Here is an 8,840-nt window from a genome sequence, read left to right as displayed (position 1 = left end):
AAACCATTAAGTCTTCCCTATTCAAATGTATTACAACATTAAATTAAGTTGATTATAATCATTAGAGCTCGGATGCCTAAAATATACATTTAAAAAGTCAAAATATGCAATAATATGCTATAAACTATATTAAATATAACTAATTTTTCTACAAATTTATGCAAAAACAGGGTTAATATTAATTCAAAAAATATATACTTTTTAATTATTGTGCATTTAAAATTACTTAATTACAAAATACACAGCTATTAAATACGATAAAAATAAATAACGATTACTTTATTCAGTTTATTCAAAACAAATTTTACATAGGTTTAGTACTTTAAGTACTAGAATTGCACTGTATAACAATTATTTTTTGATATTTCAAGAATTGAAAGATTTTCGACGATCCAATAATATGTTTTCATAGATCAAAAAAGTACCGCTCCACGTCTACTAATAGTTGATGGGTGCAAATTTAAATTCAACAATGTCGTCAGTTTCCATACCCACTGTGCCGCTGGTTTATAAATATCTAATTTCCTAATTTTCTTTTTTAGTCAACCCGCGGGTGTATAGGGAGAGAACTGTAGAGTTTTAAGTTGGGTAGTTTTTTGGTACACGTGTGTGTGTGTTTTTGGAAATATTTCTAGTGGGCACCCGTAGGTTTTTGACATGCCCGATTGGGGGCGGCCGTCTTTCTCTCCAGACAGCGTGAATTGCCCGGAAAGTGATGCTGCCCATGACCGGGATTCGAACCAGCGACGGTGTGCGTCGCAACCGACGCCTAAATCCGCCCGGCCATTACACCCCACCCCCCCCCCCCCAAATCTCCTAATTTTATGAGTGTGTTACACTGTTACTCATAAACTCAATAAGATTAGTGATAATTTTTTTTTTTATTGAAATATTACAAATTAACAATGAAAAATTATAATAATATGGACAATTTTTAATATTATATTTATAATTTATAACATGTATATGCTAAATAATCTAGAAATAATTTATATATGCATTTATATGTTTAAAAATGACAAAAATGCCAAATAAGTTTACATGTTAGTAATCCAGGCTTCATGAATTGAATTTATATCATACTCAGGTATAACTCTGGATTCATGATAAAATATACTAATTCATAAACATCCAAGCTCTAAATATTCATTAATATTTAATACTATTAAATATTTAAATTAAACATTAAACATATCTCAGAAGTAGAGTTGTGTAAATAACAGTTCAGAGCGATAAAGCGTAACAATGAAACCACGAATATCAATACATCAATATAATATCTCTTTTTTTTATTTCTGGGGGATTGGACCCCCCCCCCCCCCCATCCCTCGTATATATGCCACTGTTTTTAAGTATATAATAGATTTTTATCTTAAACATATATATTCTCATTTAAACAACTTAATAAAAAAAAAAATGGATATACAATTTGATCTTAAAATACTCGCTTTAAACAAACTCGTCTAACTCGCTTTAAGATAAAAATATAACAAAAAGATAATGAGATGCCCTAGATCATAATCTTACCTTTACATTTTATAATAGGTCATTTCACTACAATTTTAGAAATTATTATGATTGTAATCATTATTATGAACATAAAATTTAACATATTGTGCAGAGGTCAGAGGAAAAAAAGTGTCGACCTTCTCTCAATCAAACAAAAAAAATTATCGGAAAGTGCCGTTAAATAATAAAATGGAGTAACTCCAGACATAATTTACAGTTTTTTCAAAGGTTTCTGAAAAGAAAATGAATCTAAAACTATAAAAAATATCCAATACAGGCAATTTGAGCTATTTGTATGCAATTTTATTGGGTTTATGTAGCACTTATCCAGACTACTATTATATAGTATTATATACCAATATACCATATATTAATAATAATATTTATTTAGCAAACAAAACAAACAAAATAATAGTTTAATAATAAATGAGCCGGTTGCTATAGGTATTATACAATTTATAAAACGTATCTACTTTCACGTGAAGCTCTGATATTATATGAAAGTTTCATTTCAACTGTTGATCAAATATATCGCCCAAATGTTTGGTTTATCAACTCTATAATTGTACAGCTTCATTGTGAAATGAATTGGATTATAGGTTTTAATACTAGAGATAGTGATGTTTTAATTAAATTTAAAAAGGGTTGAGCAAACATTTTTATTATAATTTAATTCTAAGTTATTATTTGAGAATCATCAAATTACTTTTTCAAAAAATTATTACTGTTGTTTTAATTACTGGCTACTATGTACCTATCACCAATTATATGATTAATCCTGTGTCATCAATTTCAAAATAATACAGATTACCGAATTCTATTTTTAAATTTGACAGTTCCACGACATATATATTATACATAGTAAAGATAATAATTTTGTGCCATCGAGTGGCGTAATTAGGAATTTGCTTGTGGAGGGGGGGAGATTATATGTTTTCAGCAAAATCTGTAAGCCTCATACAGTAACCTATAACCTACCCCAACAAATATAAAATGTTGGTAGTAAAATAAAATGTTTGGGGGGTCTATCCCTCCATTCACCCCTTAATTACACACCAAGGCTTATCACAATTCACAGGTCATAACAGTTTACTCTCAATGTATGTTTCACGATATATCGTTCAATGGGTTCACTACCTTCCAAAATAATTGTTAGTGAGAATAGAAATAAGAAATAAAACTATAATAAGTCATTAGGTCTATGTAGTTAAAAGCCAATATTTATTATTTTTTAATAAATTAATGTTTATGCCTACCTCAACAGAACATTATATTTATTTTTTAATTTTCAACTGTTGTTGCGTATCGTTATTATGCACCACGCCACCATAACATAACCCTAACAATCTTATAATTGTTTTGAAGGTCGCAACGGCGATCAGTCATTGCCTGGACATCAGTGCCGTCGATATCGTCGCGACGTGCTAATTTATCAATACATAGGATAAAAACAGTCGTATACATATACAAATCATTGTTTACATAATAATATATACAACGACGTCGTTTTTGGTAATATCCATTTTGTGCCAGCACCATCGTACGCAATTTCACATTTTAATCACACATCTAGTGCTCGCGCCTTTTACGCACATGAGTGCCTGAATTCATTATTCCCGTTATTCAACATATTCACTCGTCAACTTGGGGAATGGTTGCTGTTTCCGCCGTCACCATCACTCATTCCAAACCCAATAAACCCACGCCCATTACACATACAGGTTTCGTAGGTCGGCTATACGCCGCATAGTTTGTAATTATTGTTTACGTATCATTGTGAGTTCCGCTTATTGTGATCACTGGTTTATAGAATCAACCGTTTATTAGAATTAAAAATGAAAATCCCAAACCAAATCATATATTACTAATGTTACATTGATCTTTTATTAGAATCACCAAGTACCGGATAATTGAATCACTTTTATGAACAAGCTTATCGTTTTTATGATATTTCAACCTGATTATATTCTACTTTTGATTTTAAAGGGAATACGGTTAATGGATGTAAAAAACAAATGCAAAGACTTACGATTCTGCTGGTTTGCAACATGACAGGTAGGTACGGATCAGAGGCGCCGACTTTTAGATTAGCGCGGGGGCAAACTCTTCTATTAAGTGAAAAAAATTCTATACCTAGTATGCTGTAGTTTGCTTACCGAGAGGAGTAATTACCAAATTGTCCCTTAACTCTATTTTAATATCCCTCTAGGGTGCTATAAATATATTTGTTTATAATTTATAAATAATATTATTTGAATTGAAAATTTTTAGTTTATATACTATAATGGTAATAAAATCAGTTCCGTCTCTATATTTCGGGAAAAATTGAAATGACAGATGTATTTTTAGACAAAATATAAAACTAAATAGTAGTGAGCGTTAAGCGATCTATAGTATTTATAGATCATATATATAGGTAATATACAAATATACAATCGTCGATGTTCTAATGAATATTTTCATGTTATAATCTGGTATTTTAACCAAATAATTATTATTGTACACAACGGGGCACGGGGGCGAAATAATACTTTTGCCCCCGTTAAATCAATGTACGGGGGCTATCGCCCCCTTTTTGCCCCCGCGGAGTCGCTATGGTACGGATAAAAGACGTCCTTTAATTATTGGTAAAAGTAAAAATTTACGCTGTTTTCGAGGCGTTAAAACATTGCCCATCGATTATTATGCTAATTCAAACGCTTGGATGATTATAGTCTAATTTTTACCGAATTTTTACGAAAATGGGACAGAGAAATAAAAAACCAAGACGTATTTTACTACATCTTGCTAACTGTACAGCACATCCGAATTTACAAAATTTAGAAAACATAGATTTGAAATTTTTACCACCAAACACTACGTCACTTATTTAGCCTCTTGATCAGGGAATCATAAAAACAATGAAAACTTACTATCGAAAATCAATGCGGAATTTTATTGTTGAAACTATAGATGTATGTAAAATTCCTGCATCACAAATAGCTCGTAAAATAACTGTGCTAGAAGCTATACATAATATGGTGGTTAATGCTTGGGATAAAGTGACTTCCAAATGCATTATTAATTGTTTTCGAAAAGCTGAGTTTTCACAAATTGAGTCAGGCGAAGAAGAACCACAGGAGGTCGAATTCATAGATACAAACTTTGAAAATTGGATTTTAATTGATCAAGTTTTACCTACTTATGGAGCATTGTCTGATAAAGACATAACTGATTTGCAAACAAAAAAAGAAGAAATCAATATTGACGATGATGAAGATGACGATAACGAAGATACCAACAAGGATATCACTCAAAATGATACCAGAATTATTTTGGAAAAGCTAAAAGGAGCTGTTCAAAATACGGCCGGCGATAACGATACTTTTCAATTGTTTCAAAAACTACAGGTATATTGTATACTCGTATTGTAAATAAATAAATTAAAAAAACATGAATTTGATTTTTAATTTAATTTTATTTAATTGCAGGCTAATATGAAAACTGAATTGGTAGATAGTCAAGTTCAATCAAAAATAGATAGATTTTTTAATTTATTTTAAATGCATTTATTTAATTTTAATTTTATTTCAAGCATAAATGTAGAATCATTAAAAAAAAAATGTAAAAATCAATAATTTTATTAAAAAATTATAATTATGTATTAGAAATTATTAAATATCTAATTATAAATAAATAATTGTATTAAAAGATTGAATTATAAAAAAAATTGTTGTAAATGCTTTTTAGAATCAACCGGTTAATAGAATCAAAATGACCTGCACCAAAGTGATCACATTAAGCGGAACTTGTATTACTAACACCTTAAATTTAAGAGAAGTATATGTGCAAGTATTTGTATTGTGTGGTCCTTGCAAAATATTATTTATTACTTATACCAATATCAAACTTGTGTTTTTTCATTAAAGTTAAGCTTAATTTTCCTTGCTATAAGGGTCACAAATCCGACATAATTTAATTTTCTCACATGGCCAAGAATCTCACTAATTGTTACTGAGACTTGGTACGTAACAACCAGAGCCGTTCAAGGGGGGGGGGGCAATTAGGGCAAGTGCCCCAGGGCGGCAAAAGTAGCATATTTTATAGGGAGGTAAAAAAGTTGGTATTTTACCATTAGTTTATACTCCAAATTCGTCACGGTCACAAAAATTGAAATATCCATTATCTAATATCTATTTTAAAATAAAATATTTTATCTATGAAAAATGTGTAGTAAATTGTAATTTATGATTATGGACCGGTGTGTCTGCCTACACTGGCTTGTTGACCTATGGATGGCGGCGAAGGGCGGGTGATCGGGTAATTAACAACCTATTTTTAACAATTTTTCGGAAAATTTATTGTTATTGAATAATCGACATGATAATAACATAATATAATATTAAATATTGATAATATAATGGTAAATCGTAAATGGTCTCGCACTGTCATGTCGCTATATTTTTATATTATTCAATATTCAGTATTTCATCAAACAACGGAAAAAGACGATTGTACCTACGCACAACGAAGAATTAAGAGTTTATTACAATTTTTACATAGTTTATTTACATTAAGTTATGTTATTTTATTTTCACTACTATACTAAAAAAATTTTGTTGTTATTCATGTTTTTATACATTTATTCTTACTACCTCCTAACCAAATTCATAGTTTATTAATTGAGTTGTTTTACTTGTTCATTTATTAATTATTATAATATAAATAATCCAATGAAAGGTAACCGGATAATAATAACATTTTAAATAGTTTCAACTTTTGAGGGGCTTTAAGAAAAGGTCTAATGCCCCCCTCCCCCCTTATGGCCACCTGAGATTAGGGATGCCAAATTTAATTGCCACTAGCTGATGGTTAGCACGGTACTAACAATTGTTATTTTGAATAATTAATGATCTAAAAATTATTCTAAAAATGTAAAAAATCATAAGTGTAGATTTGATTTAATTTTAGAAAGGGGACTTAATCGTTTCCTTACGTTTCCTTACATTGCCATTTGAAAATCTATAGATTGAAACAGTGCAGTTAGCATTATTACTAGATATTTAAAATTTTAATGTAATATTCATAGTTAAACAATAAACTTCATAAGCTTCTTTATAATACGAGAATAAACAATCATTTCTTATGAAAATTATAACTCCATCATTCGAGTGAAGATCTTTCTAAGGTTATAATTGGTTGAATAGTCTAACTCAGTGTTTCCCAAAGGGTGTACCACGGCACACTGGTGAGCCGTGAAATTTGGAAGGTGTGCCACAAATCACGATGACTAAAACTTTTTCATAAAATGATTTATAATGGTAATAATATATTTATTGAAATTTCTGTAATTATCGGATACTGTTTTAATAAAACTCCAAAACTGGAACAGTTTAAGTTCATTAAACTTTATAATTTCAGTGAACGATTAGATTGAAGTTCTAAAAGTTGTTCTTGTTCAACTAATCCTAGATGTGATATTACATCTGATGTTACTGCAAAAGGATTGCGCACCCAATCATATTCGTTAATAGGCAAAGATGGGAAGTATTTTTTTTATTTTTTTTTTTTAAATTATGAGATGATTTATTTTCAATTTAGATGTTACTTCTCCATCTGGATCAGCATCTGCTGTTAATGAAAACATTTGCAGTTGTTTTTTTTTCTACGTGTGAAATTAATCCAAAGATTAATTTTCCGTAAAACCCCATTTAATTTATCAGACGATGTTAATATGTTTTCATCTTTACCTTGCTTATTGGAATTAAGAATATTTATATCTTTAGACACATCAGCTAGATAAGCAAGTTTTTCAGACCATAATGGATTATTTAATTGAGTTACGAAATCGGTGTTTGGGTTTTCATTATTTAACAATTGCAACAACTCATTTTTCATTTCATAAAATATGTTTAAAACCTTACCCTTTGATAACCATCGAATTCAGTATGCAAAACAAAAACTTCACTCTATATATACAAGTACAACTATCTAGAGATAATATTATAACCTAATAACGATAATAAATAATAATACTCAACATCAAGTACGTATTATTCGATAAGTAGATAATATTTATCAAAAGTGTGCCGTGACTTATAATAATTAAGTAATAATAATGTGTCGCGATGGGAAAAAGTTTGGGAACCGCTGGTCTAACTAGTAACTGATAGTTATTAAAAAAATATATTTTAAATCTAAATATTGATTTAACCAAGCTTTAAAAAGTTCAAAATTATATGTATTTGATTATACATTTCATATTTTTTTGTTTTATATTGTTTAGCCATTTGTTGGATGTCTTCTGTAAAATTATGAATTATTATAATTGTGTGAGCAAACTTCTGGTTTGTGTGTGTGAGAATTTGTGGTTTTTTCATGTCACAAAAACTACCCACGAGGAAAGAGGAACACTTTCCTCGTGACCTGTGAGCCGAGACCCGAGGGTCAAGTCGGTGGAACTCAGAGGCTTTGATACACGCATGGAGCAATGAAGTTCCAAGATTTATGCGAGGAAAGAAAATAAGTTAATTAATAAATAAATAATGAGACTAATAAGTTTAGGGTAATCATATGGGTGTATTTTACACAATATTCAAAAATAAATTAAATAAGTCATAATGATGGCATATAGTTGTCTTTCTTTACAAATCATTTAAAATATAAGTTTGGTGTACGGCAATGTCGGACACAATATAATATAGTTTGGCACATGGCAAGTGCATAAGAAATATAATCAAATAGATGTAATAAAAAATGAATAATATTTCGGCACATGGCAATTACAAAATAAATATAAAAGGGATCATATTTTGGCACATGGCAAGTGCATAGGAAATGTAATAAAAATGAATATAGTTGGGCATATGACATGTGCAAGGAAATGTAATGGATAAAAATGCAAATAATAATGCTACGGCTCCGGCGAGCGGTTAGGCACATAATGATCATCATATGTCGGTATGACATACATATAGGGTCAAATGGGGTAATTGTAAATCGGGGCATTTGTAAATAATAATCATAAGAAATTAACCAATCATTTTTAATGTATTTCATATTAATAACATGAAGGTATGAACGTATATTGATATAGTGAATCAATGAAACTTATAACATTTTGAGGTTATGTGATAATACGTTAAATAAAAGGTAATACAGGTTGTTTACATATGCCCCAGATCCAGATTCTATTTCACTCTTATAACGTGAAATCATTGTTTACATTTACCCCAAATAAATGGAGCAAATGTAAATGAATGGGGCATATGTATATTATTTTTTTTTTCTTAAGTGATTTAATATTCTGGTCTTGTGTAGGAAATTTTATAAGCCTAGGATATGTTTATGAA

This window comes from Diuraphis noxia, unplaced genomic scaffold (genome assembly GCF_037042655.1).
Source record: "Diuraphis noxia isolate RWA-SAM2 unplaced genomic scaffold, SU_Dnox_SAM2 contig0001, whole genome shotgun sequence".
Taxonomy (NCBI): domain Eukaryota; kingdom Metazoa; phylum Arthropoda; class Insecta; order Hemiptera; family Aphididae; genus Diuraphis; species Diuraphis noxia.
The sequence above is the reverse complement of the archived record's forward strand: the minus strand, read 5'-3'. Positions refer to the sequence as shown.